The sequence below is a fragment of the Macrobrachium rosenbergii genome, chromosome 5, assembly GCF_040412425.1.
Source record: "Macrobrachium rosenbergii isolate ZJJX-2024 chromosome 5, ASM4041242v1, whole genome shotgun sequence".
Classification (NCBI taxonomy): domain Eukaryota; kingdom Metazoa; phylum Arthropoda; class Malacostraca; order Decapoda; family Palaemonidae; genus Macrobrachium; species Macrobrachium rosenbergii.
Genome location: NC_089745.1, coordinates 67,829,115 through 67,841,447, shown reverse-complemented (window position 1 = coordinate 67,841,447; position 12,333 = coordinate 67,829,115). Strand labels below are relative to the sequence as shown.

Below are 12,333 nucleotides of genomic sequence, written 5' to 3'. Positions count from 1 at the left end.
TTACAATTAGCGAGTACTGTTTGTGAGGTATTGATTACATACGAGAGTGAGAGAGATGAGTTGAGCGGGGTGGTGGTGGTGCTGCTACGCTTGGACAGTGACAGTGACCATCGGGGTTAGAGGAAGGAGAGAGAGAGAGAGACAGGGGATGCGGTAAGACGAGGAGGGATAGCCCAGGGAGGAGGGAATCTCCCGACGAGAAAGAGAGAGAGAGGGACAAAGGTCTGTAGGTGGAGGGGGGAATAGTAGTGGGAGGGACAGTGTGCAGGGACTATGGTAGTTGAAGGAAGGGGGACGGATCACGTCTTAACCCCCCTTCGTCGTTGCCCATCCTCCTTTCCCCCCTAAGTACCACCCCCGCGCCGTTTCCGGCGTGCAGTGGTACAGTGTGTTGTTGTCCCTGGCATGCTATGTCCCCTTCTCCCCCATACCCATCCCTCACACCCCCGACCCAAGGAGCCATTATCACATACACACACACAAACATACACGCACCTCTTGTCAGTTGGTCGGTCGGTCCTAGAATCGAGTCGGCACCAGAGTCGCTGCAGGGCCTTGGCGTGACACATCAACGGGAGAGGGAGAGAGAGAAAGAGAGAAGTACTTCAGCCACCAAAGTGATACTGTGGGTTTTACCTTCCTTCCTGTGACGGTAAAAATATTACCTACATCAATCTAGTGTTATGCGTAGGTGTGTTTGTGAAGTGATGTTTATTTTTTTTTCAATATTTATTTCTAATAGCTTTTGTATGGAAGAAAATTGTTCGTGATTTATCACCGTGGTTAATTCACCTTGACGAAAACAGGTAGTTGAAAGATACCACAACGGCGCTATAACGCGCCGCCCGACCACATTATTGGTGTTTTAGTCCATAACCACAGTCGATTATGGAGCGGCTTCCAGTTACAGAAAATCAAGGGGGTTTATTTCATGCCTACCCTGACCGGCGGTTAGCCTTGGTTTTCGATCTAATCCCTGGACGAAGCTTGTAGAGGTATAGCTAATTCTTGAGAATGTACTTCTGATGAATTCTCCCGACCTGAGTGCAAATCTACCTGATCATAAATTTTGCAGTTTTGTTTTGCAAAATCTCAGTGTTTACGGTTCTTACGTAATATGAATTCAAGATTTTGTATGGACGAAAAGTATATCAGTATTTGTAATTGTAGGTTTAGAAGATGCATAAAGAAAAATATAAGCTGGTGAAGGTTCTTTTTTTTTAAATAGTATGTATATTAGACGTATTAAGCCAAGTTGGTTTACAGCCTATTGACATTACTGTGTCCACAGTGGAAATTAGTCATGACGGACTTATTCTGAGTTTTAGTAGTGTTAGTATAAAGTTATCAAGTCTTGGTGATTTTGCTTCACGTCAACTTCCATAGTTGGTGCGGAAGTAAGAAAAATGGTTTGTGAAGGTAACTGAGTGGATGAAGTGCGTGTAGCCTGTGTTATAGAATGTGGGAGGGTTATGTCAAAACGTGCTCGACACTGTGAAGTTCCTATTTATTGTTTACATGTGTTATCCTTTCAATCGTGGGTATATTTGGAAAACTCCATTTGCATTTGCTCTTCTCCGGAAGTGTTTGTGCGTGAGGAGGTTGCCAAAATTATTGATCTTGGAAGCATCCGTTATTATATATGTCAAAATTATTGATCCTGGAATCGTCCTTCATTATATTAGTACACACACACATCAACACTTACGTAAATACCTTCGACTACTGTATATATCGAGAAATATCTCTCTCTCTCTCTCTCTCTCTCTCTCTCTCTCTCTCTCTCTCTCTCTCTCTCTCTCTCATTCATTATAGCCTTGTGTCATTTCGAGTGCATTTTGATGGGAAATACAAACTAGGCCTACTAGGTATCTATTTCAGAATTTTGGATCCCCCTAAACTTCCATTTTCCACGGTTGCCTCACGCAGGACAGCCGTGAAGAATTCGAATTTTTCTGTTAAAAAAAAGTATGGTCAGAGCTTATAGCGTCAAAGAAACTTCATTAACAATAGCAGCGGGCCTTGTATTGAGGGGGGGAGCAGGGTGATGGGCTGCCCAACAAGGGCTGGCATGGGATGTATGGGCGTCAGCCCACAGCCATCATGCTACTTCGCCGAGAATGAGTAAAGGAAGTTTTGATATCTTTATCACAAAGTACACTGACCTATGCTATTTTCACACATTGCAAATCTTAGGTCTTCGATTAATATAATCAGTCTAACTTGAGTTGGTGTGTTCATATGGTTATTTGTTATTTTTTCGCTGGACATGAACATGTTTTTGCTATGTGTTTAGAGCTTTTAAATACACATTTTGTAATTTTTTATATATGAGCCATAAACATATTCCATTACAACGAAATCGTGGAAATTGTTGCTTTGGTGACATTATCTACACTGAATACGTATTGTGAAGCTTATTTTTGGATTGAAGCAAACAGATTTGAGTATTAGCAGTTTTCAGAGGGGATTCAAAATTAAATTTACCAAGTCAACTCCGAACTTTGTAGTTTGAACGAACACAACGAGTAACTTATTTTTCCAGGCCAAGGAGAAACACCGGTAAATTAAGGGGTTGGGAAAAATGAAGAAACGAGGGGGTAGCGGCTGTGGGCACCGTAGCAGGGAGGCATTTCTTGACCGGTGCGTCTCTTGCTGCCCTTTGTCCATTAGAAAAAAAAGCAGAAAAGAATAGAAAAAATAATGTTGGTGGCAGGGGTCAGCGAGTGGAGGGGTTCAATGGTATTTCATTAGAAAAACAGCATACCTTAAGTTATTGGGGAAGACTGGTCACTTCTCGTCTATAACCTTCTGTTCGTTCTTTGGTACTGAAGGTTGGTAATGATGTTGGAGTTGTCTGAGGACTTTCAGGAGTGTTAGGTTGTTTAAAATGTAAAATAATATATATATATATATATATATATATATATATATTATTATATATATATATGTATATATATATATATATATATATATATATATATATATATATATATATATATATATATATATAAATAAATTTGTGTATGCTAAAAAAAAAATTAGTATGGCAATATGAAGATTTGCCGTGAGTAAAATTCTACAGTATAACGATGCTTGTCTGTATCATCAGCTTCTATAATGAAACGGGGCTCACGTTGACAGAAGTATCAATTCTTGGCGCAAACGAATTGTCATATGGTTTTTCTATACAGCTGTTTGCTTAGATTTCTGGTACGTTTATGAAAAACAGTTGCGAACATATCGTAAAACTGTTTAATTATTATTGGACTCCAAACCTCTAATGGCATTTTCAAGGATTTTTTTTTTTTTATTTGTAGATTCCATGTATGATTTGTAGATCGGAATACTTGGTGTGCTAAATATCGTAAAATGCGGTGATTTATGTTAAGTAATTTTGTATCAGCCAAAGGAATTGTTTTCAGTGTGCTTAGTATTAGTCGCACCTGTAAATCGCTTCCAGGTAAACTGTATTTTTCTTGATAATATTTGTTTTAACTTTAAAACGGTTTTATTTCTTGAAGTAATTTTCGCCAGTTACGAAAAGTTATGTCCTCCAAAGATGATTTATTTAGACTCGGAAAGACGCGGTCCCACAAGAACCCCTTGAGGCACCTCATAGAGAGACAACTGAATTTATGGCCATTAATCAATCTAAATTGTCTATTATATTCTTCTTTGGTTATCATAGGAGTTGGAATATATACTTTACTGTAGTTTTGATGCAACACTGGAGGTGACATGCTAGTATATATTCATATATATATATATATATATATATATATATATATATATATATATATATATATATATATATATATATATATATATATAATATATAGTTTATATATATAAAGTAATATATATATATATATATATATATATAATATATATATATATATATAATATATAGTTTATACATATAAAGTAATATATATATATATATATTATATAATATATAGTTTATGCATATATATAAAGTAAATATATATATACTATATATGTGTGTGTGTGTGTGTGCTCACAAACCCCAGCCTTCAGAAAGGTGTAATGTAAATGAATTTGGTTTATATTGAATTAGTCGATGAATGTGCCCCATTTTTTTTTTTTTTTTTTTTTGTGGGCGTACCGTTGTTGGAGGCAGTGAAACCAGCCTTGCTGTGCAATACAATCGTTATATGAATAATCTGACTCACGTCGGGCTCCCCGAAAGATTGATTCGTAATCAGTTCGTACTTGTGTACCTGTACAAACAGTGATTGCTGAAATTTCACCGGTGGAGGAGTGAAGATAAGCGCCGGAGTGTGGAGTGAGAAAAATGCGTTCGTTTGTGTGCGAGTGTGAGATGTTATAGAGCAAACATGCTACCAGACAGTTCTTCAAGGTAAAGCCCACTTGTGAGTCACCCATCCGTGGAATTCTCAGGATTGCCATGCTGGAGGAAGGAACTGGGGTGGGGAGGGGGTTAGTCAGTTTTTAGGGGAGCTGCGGCCCCGGCCTCCATTGCAGCAGATAAAGCAAGAGGAATCCAGCCACTTTATCTGTTGGTGGGAGGAAGGGGGTCGAGGCTGGGTGAAAAATCGCCTGGAAGAAATTGCTTGTAAACCGCCATTTTGAGTTTCACGTTAGAGCTTGAGGATTACTTTGTAGTGGCTGTAGTTAGTCAGTGGCACGTAAGGAACGCGAAATTTAAAACCTTTTGGAAGTCATATAGATGTAGGCTACATCTTCAGTTTGTTTATAGGTGACAGCGTAATATGGGATGCAGATATATATATATATATATATATATATATATATATATATATATATATACATATATATATATATATATATATATATATATATATATGTATATATATGTGTATGCGTGTGTGTATGTGTATGTGTATTAAAAGCTGTTAGGAAATACTTTTTTGGGGGTAGAGAAGAAATGCGAGATAAAGTCGCACGTCTGTTCCTCGTCTTTTTTTTTTTTCTTTTTACACGCATGTTAAAGGGTTCTTTGGTAGTAGCTGTATGGAAAGGCGTAAAACCCAAAATCTCTATTTTGAAAGTAACGTACTAGTCTCTCTCTCTCTCTCTCTCTCTCTCTCTCTCTCTCTCTCTCTCTCTCTCTCTCTCACAACGTGTGTAGATTCATTTACATACATGATTTACTACGCGAGCGACGCCGCTGTAATTTGTCTAAGTATGGCGTCCAAGCTAATTATGATCTGGCGGACGGGGGAATAATGATAATCACAATAATAACAGTTGTTTGACGCCTCGTTGCTCTCCGGCTCTTGGTTTACTCCTGCCTACTAAAAGGTAATTACGCACGCTCTTGTGCTAAGAGGAGAGAGAGAGAGAGAGAGAAGGAGAGGAGGGTCGCTGAGTTGAAGTTTTGGTTCATTTTCGCCTGCGCGCTGACTTCTTCTTAGATGTCAGCTCAAGGAGGGTGGAGGAATAAGCTATGTCCCCTTTTGCAATACTGATTGACAACGTTAAACCCTTAGAGGGGTACTGCCGTCAGTGCACCTCGTGCGGTGCACTGTAGGCATTACTTGAGGTTCTTTGCAGCGTCCCTTCGGCCCGTAGCTGCAACTCCTTTCCTTTCTTTTACTGTATCCCCTTTCATATTCTCTTTCTTCCATGTTACTTTCCACCCTCTCCTAACAATTGATACATAGTGCAACTATAAGGTTTTCCTCCTGTTACATCTTGAAAACCTTTTACTGTCAATTTCCGTTTCAACGCTGAATGACCTCATAGGTCCCAGTGCCTTGGCCTTTGGTCTAAATCCTATATTCAGTTCAATTCAATATGCAATACTTATTTACAACGTTAATGCTTATTTTCACAGGACAACTTTTACCCCATTGATGTCTGCAGATAGTGTTCCCCTTTCGATTTTCAGTAAGAAATTTTGGGCGAGGTTTGCTACCCTCGGTCCTTTGTCCCTGGATGGTCTTGGGGCTGTGCCGAGGTCGCCTCTGGCTAAATCAGTGTTCCCCAGCTTCGCTAACGAAGCGACCAGTTGCATGTAATTTATATCCAAGTCTTCAGGGATGAGGTCGCTAGACTGCCTCCTTTCCTTGGCTCTAGCAGATACAGGTACCCAACTGCAACTGAGTAGGCTGTCAGGTTATATATAGGTCTGGTGTGAAACCACGGGCAATATACCTAATCCGGCTGTTTTACCATACAGGCCCGGCTTTGAGTGGTATATGAATGGTTTTAGTGTCTAAATAATTAAACATAAACACAGAGAGGGAGGGAGAGAGAGAAGGCCAAGGAGACTTACTTAGAGGCAATCATGTAATGAAGGTTGAAGTTTTTGTGCTCGTCGATAGGGTAGGTGGTTGTGACTTGAAATATGATGGCTGCCTTACAGGGAGTAGGAAAACAATATAAATGATGACTAGAGAGACTGCCGGTAATTATCTACCCAACCACCTTGTTAATAATTGAACGGCCGGTTTCCAGCCGCGCTGAAGGTATATTCTTATGTAAAAACTCGGGTTTGTCGTTTTGGAAAAATACAAATTACTTTAAAATTTGTCATATTTTACTGTTGCCTTTAGTCATTTAAGCCTTAGATATGGTGTTGAGTACTCTATAGTTCACACATTTTGAGAGAGGAGGCATGTTAGCGGATGATGCCAGTTTCTAGAATGAACTGGATAGAAGTGTAATTATTCTCATTTTGAAAGCCAGGTCAGTTGGCTCCGTCGGTTGTGCCCACGCATTTCCTTGTTACCTTTCGGCCTGGGCAAGGAAAGGGGACTAGCTTGCTTCTTCCCTTTGGTTTTCCTTCTAAAACACGAAGGGCAATTGCCAGTAGAATTCCTGACCCCGTGGGGGTCGGGGGATGGTGCCGCCAGTGCACCTAATACGGTGCTCAGTAGGATTTTACTTTTAAGGTTCTTTGCAGCATGCCTGCGGCCCCTAGCTGCAAACCTTTTCGTTCCTTGTACTGTACCTCCTTTCATATTCTCTTTCTTCCATCTTACTTTCCACTCTCTCCTAACAATTGATTCATAGTGCAGACTGCAAGGTTTTACTCCTGTTGCACTTTGAAAACCTTTTACTGTCGATTTCCGTTTCAGCGCTGAATGACTTCATAGGTCCCAGTGCTTGGCCTCTGGCCTAAATTCTATATTCAGTTCAGTAGAATTCGTGATTGACAATGAAAATAGCTGGTCAGAAAGCATTAATTAATAGCCATACGCAGATATTTCGTAGGAATATATTTTTACCAGGCAATATTTTTATCACCAGATGAAGCATCTTTTTCCCCGTCAAGTTGGTCTTCGCGTAAAAAAAGAAACAAATTTCGCCCTGCTCCTCTGCTCCTCGTGCTCAGAGTCCCTGAGAACTCATTGACGGATTCTTGACAAGTTCCGCTTTATTGTATTCTGTCAGACTCCTTCATTTTGTATCCGCGGAATGTCCTCATTATCTGAATATTTACCGGGCTTTGCCTTGGACGTTAAACTACGCTTGGGCTTACCACCACTCTCTCTCTCTCTCTCTCTCTCTATATATATATATATATATATATATATATATATATATATATATATATATATATATATATATATATATATATATATATTTCACATTCATACATTCATATATTTGTGTATATGCAGTATGTATGTATATATACACATATATATAAAGAGAGAGAGAAGGGGGTGGGGTGGCGTAACCCCAGGGGAGGGGTACACGTCATAACGCTATCAAACGCCCCGTCGAAATGAAGTGTATATTTATACAAACGTTGGCAAAAAATGAAGTTTTTATTTCATTTGTGAATCTTAATATTCGTCCCGTCATATCCTTTTGATTCCGGCGGTAGTTATTGCCGCCGACCGAATCAATGTCGGTCGGTACTCGTGGCTGTAACGAGAGAGGGATTCATTATTTGGAAACATTTGTCGCCCGGTTCGATGATGCATTAATGTCACAGTTACGATGCATGCGGTGTGCGCTCTACATGATGTCGCTCGGCCAGCCTTGTTGTGCTCACCGTTGAATATGCATATGGGAACCTACAGCTTCCGCCTTGATCAAGTTATTCCATAGGGGAAAAAAAATAGTACTGCGGTTACCATATGGGGATTATACAGTATATATATATATATATATATATATATATATATATATATATATATATATATATATATATATATATATATATATATATATATATATATATATATATATATATATATATATATATATATATATGTAAATATATATATACATATGTGTGTGTTTGTGCATGCATGTATGTATGTTCATGAATGACGTGAGTTATACTGTGTGTGTATATATATATATATATATATATATATATATATATATATATATATATATATATATATATATATATATACATATATATATATATTATATGTATATATTTATATATTTATATATATAAAGAAAGGCCCATTAAACATTGTTTCAAGGCTGCAATTATCTTCATATTTTACTGTGGTATTAGAGTAAAAACCATTCATATATATATATTATATATATATATATATATATATATATATATATGTGTGTGTGTGTGTGTGTATGTATGTATATATGTTGTATGTATGTGTTATATACACACACATATGTATATATAAGTAATTGAAATTTACCCTTCGGCTTTCCAAATCATGAACTAGTTTTCCACGAGTGGCTGGCAGACAGAAAGCGAGTGAGAGAGTAAATAAAAAAAAGAGAGGTTCGTAGCCTCACAGAGCTGTCCTTTTCCTCCCGCCTGCTCTTCCTTAATGCTCATAACCGTAATATACCATATCGTAAAAAAAAGAGGCCTTTTAAAAAATGGACACGATACTTTCGACCTCCTCCATTCGAGCAAAGTTTTTGCAAAAGTTAAGAACCAATTATCCTGACTTTGCATGCTGGGAAGTTCCCTTTTTCTATTTTTTCCCTCTGAGGGGCTGGGGACCCCAAGGATGTATGGGGAGGGGCTCGCTACCCCGCGGGGGACGTTGTTAATAGGCTACCACAGGATGTAATACAGGTATCCCCGTCGTATCCTTTTATTATGTGGACCTTCCTTATTATTTTCAGTTCCATTTTTTTTAATTCTAGTTTCCATGTAATTTGGCAGTTCAGTTTATATTATATATATATATATGTATATATACATATGTACATATGGATATACATATATACTGTATATATTATATACATATATGTATATACATATGTATATATATGTATATGCACAGTATATATGTATATATACATATATATATATATATATATATATATATATATATATATATATATATAATACAAAACTGAACTGCCAAATTACATGGAAACTAGAATTAAAAATGGAATCGAAAATAATAACGAAGGTCCACATAATAAAAGGATACGACGGGGATACCTGTATTGCATTATATATATATATATATATATATATATATATATATATATATATATATATATATATATATATATATGTGTGTGTGTGTGTGTGTGTGTGCGTGTGTTTATTGTATAAGTATTCTTTCCATACGCTAAGTGCTTGTTTCATTTGTTGAAATTTTGTCGTGTGACATAAGGCTGTATCGCGGTGAGTAATCGCACGACCAATGTCGAAGGAATGCCCTAAAAAAAAAAAAGGAAAAAAAAGTGGGGAGGTCAAAGAAAAATTAGTTGAACAGGTAAGCGACCACAATAGGCCTGCCGATAAAAATGTCTTGTAGCGAATAGAGATCTCATTTCTCTTGTGCTACTGTGTGGCTGCAGTGATAGTCTCTCTCTCTCTCTCTCTCTCTCTCTCTCTCTCTCTCTCTCTCTCTCTCTCTCTCTCTCTCTCTCTCTCTCTCTCTCAGAAGAAGAAGCCAGCCAAATATTTTCTTTATATCTTGAACTTATACAGAACTCACCGTGAATGGGTTTTCCTTGGACCTTATATAATGTGTTTGCCATTTTGGTTTTATATATATATTTATATATAAATATATATATATAATATGTATATATATAATATATATATATATATATATATATATATATATATATATATATATATATATATATATATATATATATAAAGAACAACAAATATCATTTAATACCGAATTCACTATACCTTGGAAATACCGTACTCCTGAAGGGAATTGTAACTGATAAGGGCTCTGCGCGTGCATATTTATATATATATATATATATATATATATATATATATATATATATATATATATATATATATATATATATATATGTATGCATGTATATAATGTGTGTGTTTTCTCCGTATGCCAGCATAATCTTCTGTTGCCCATAAAAATCTAAATTACTTATGGTTTCTCAAGGCGTCTGTATACGCTGCAAATCAGTCGTAGCATCAGTGAAATGTTAGCTCTCAATACTAAGCTTCCCATCGATTGTAAAGGACGTTTACAGTGAATATGTATGGCTCCTCATGATGAATGCATTGAAGGACGGCTGGAACGACTTGTGTCTTAATATATTATTCACTCTTTGCGTCGAAGCTTGTCCTGAAACAAAAGATAGACGTCTATGGCCGAGCAGGGACTAGTGCGGTTACATGGATTATCGATTTAAAACTCGTTTTTAATAAAGGGGAGTTGAATAATTGATTTGGACCTTGGCAGTTTTGGAAACAAACTCACGCAGAAGGAAAAGGAGGGAAAGTATCACATTTGACACCGATGTATACACAGCATGATCTAAATGCGTTGCAGAGAGAAACCTATGGTTGCATGCTTCGATCAGGTACTTAAGCGAGTGTTGACAATGTGCGTGTGTGTGTCTCTCTGCTGGGGTAGTAAAAAGAGCCATTTGGGCCAACAACCAATTTAAGCGTAATAGAGCAAATCTAAACTAAATTACATTTTGTAAGTTGTAGTAGATCCGTCTCATGAAAGTTTTTTTTTTTTTTTTCTTTGCAGCGTATCCTGTTCAGTTGTTTGTTTGTTTGTTTGTTTTTTCTTTTGATTATCGACCAACATTATCTTTTTTTCAAGAGGTACAAGTGAAGAGGACCCGTGCACTTTATGATTGTCAAAATATTTTTTTTTTTTTAATTTGTCCAAATTTCAACTTTCGGCCAGCACATGTGGCTGACGGCAGTGGATTAGTTTATTACCAGATGACAGCGTGAATAACACTGATGAATTGAGGAAAATGTAGTGAGGCTGACAGTACTCCGTTGCATTTCTGGCGATGTTACTTTCCCTCAGTTTCCAAAAGCTAAGAATTATAGGACGTCAATACAGCAATAATGTATCGTCGCCTCCTGAATTGCTCGATTTCATATGAACGCGATCAACTTGGCTGCAAACTTGGACTGACAAAACGCCAGCGTAATTGAATGGTATTAACAGCCTGATAAATTCATTGTGGCCATACATAAATATTACGTTAATCTGATATTTTCTACGATCCTCTGCGAGTTATGATGCTGCATATTATGCTATGTGAACAGTGCAGTAGTCCTCCTTTGGGACAGCCTTGGCAGCTGTTGGTGCGGATTTCAGTTTTAAAGTTTCGGGTGCAGGTGGCCATCAGAGTAAGTGATGATTTCATCTTTGTGTTGTTTTATTGAATCGATCTAAACCATTTGAAGAACATTATACAGGTTTGTTAGCAGGAGATTGCAAGATGTTAAATAAGTTCTCCGTCGTTTTGTTGTGACCTGATCGAATATTATGTGATTATTTTATATAAGTTTCCTTGATAAAGTAGGCTTATTGTAGAAGTTTCGAGAAACTATAAATTCTGTTTAATTATAGTCATTGGTGTTTATGCAGTATATATATATATATATATATATATATATATATATATATATATATATATATATATATATATATATATAATATTAATCGTCTGTTCAGTATTATGTGATGAGCGACTTGTTTACAACATTGTAATAGGCAAGTTTAAGCCGGCTGTAACAAAATCACTTGCCCTCTTTATGTAGGTTTTGTATTTTCTAAAGGAAGTGCTAGTTAGTGAAAATGGTATTAATAATGCAGTAAGTGGGAAAGAGCGTAATTACGTAATTGACAGTGTATGTCAGCGCCGTTTGGCAAATTACATAAATGGAAGTGCTTATGCTAATTAACATACTGCTTTTGTAATGACCTGTTTAAAGTTACATTAATACTCAGTATCGAAGCCAAATTTATGAGGTAATATATTTGATGATTTAATGCAGGTTTGCTATCTGCAGTACCGTTCAGGTTGAACCATTAATGATTTTCGTTTTATGTAACTTAGCATGTTCGGTTGATTTTAGACAACTATAACATGTGTAATGATTATACTATCTTCCGT

At 36.8% G+C, this 12,333-nt stretch overlaps 1 protein-coding gene across 16 annotated transcripts in view; it reads left to right on the top strand.

The window, feature by feature from the left end:
- Positions 1-12,333, top strand: part of LOC136838879 (DNA ligase 1-like) — a 211,468-nt gene that overhangs the window by 79,818 nt on the left and 119,317 nt on the right. For 2 of the 16 annotated variants that reach the window (XM_067104565.1, XM_067104559.1), the window contains exon 1: positions 76-625. The exons of 9 other annotated variants lie outside the window; for them this stretch is intronic. The gene's annotated coding sequence lies outside the window, so the exon portion shown is untranslated. Of the gene's footprint in view, positions 1-75; positions 692-12,333 lie in introns of those variants that run through there. 5 more of the 16 variants (XM_067104563.1, XM_067104557.1, XM_067104560.1 and 2 more) reach the window with 3 other exon arrangements.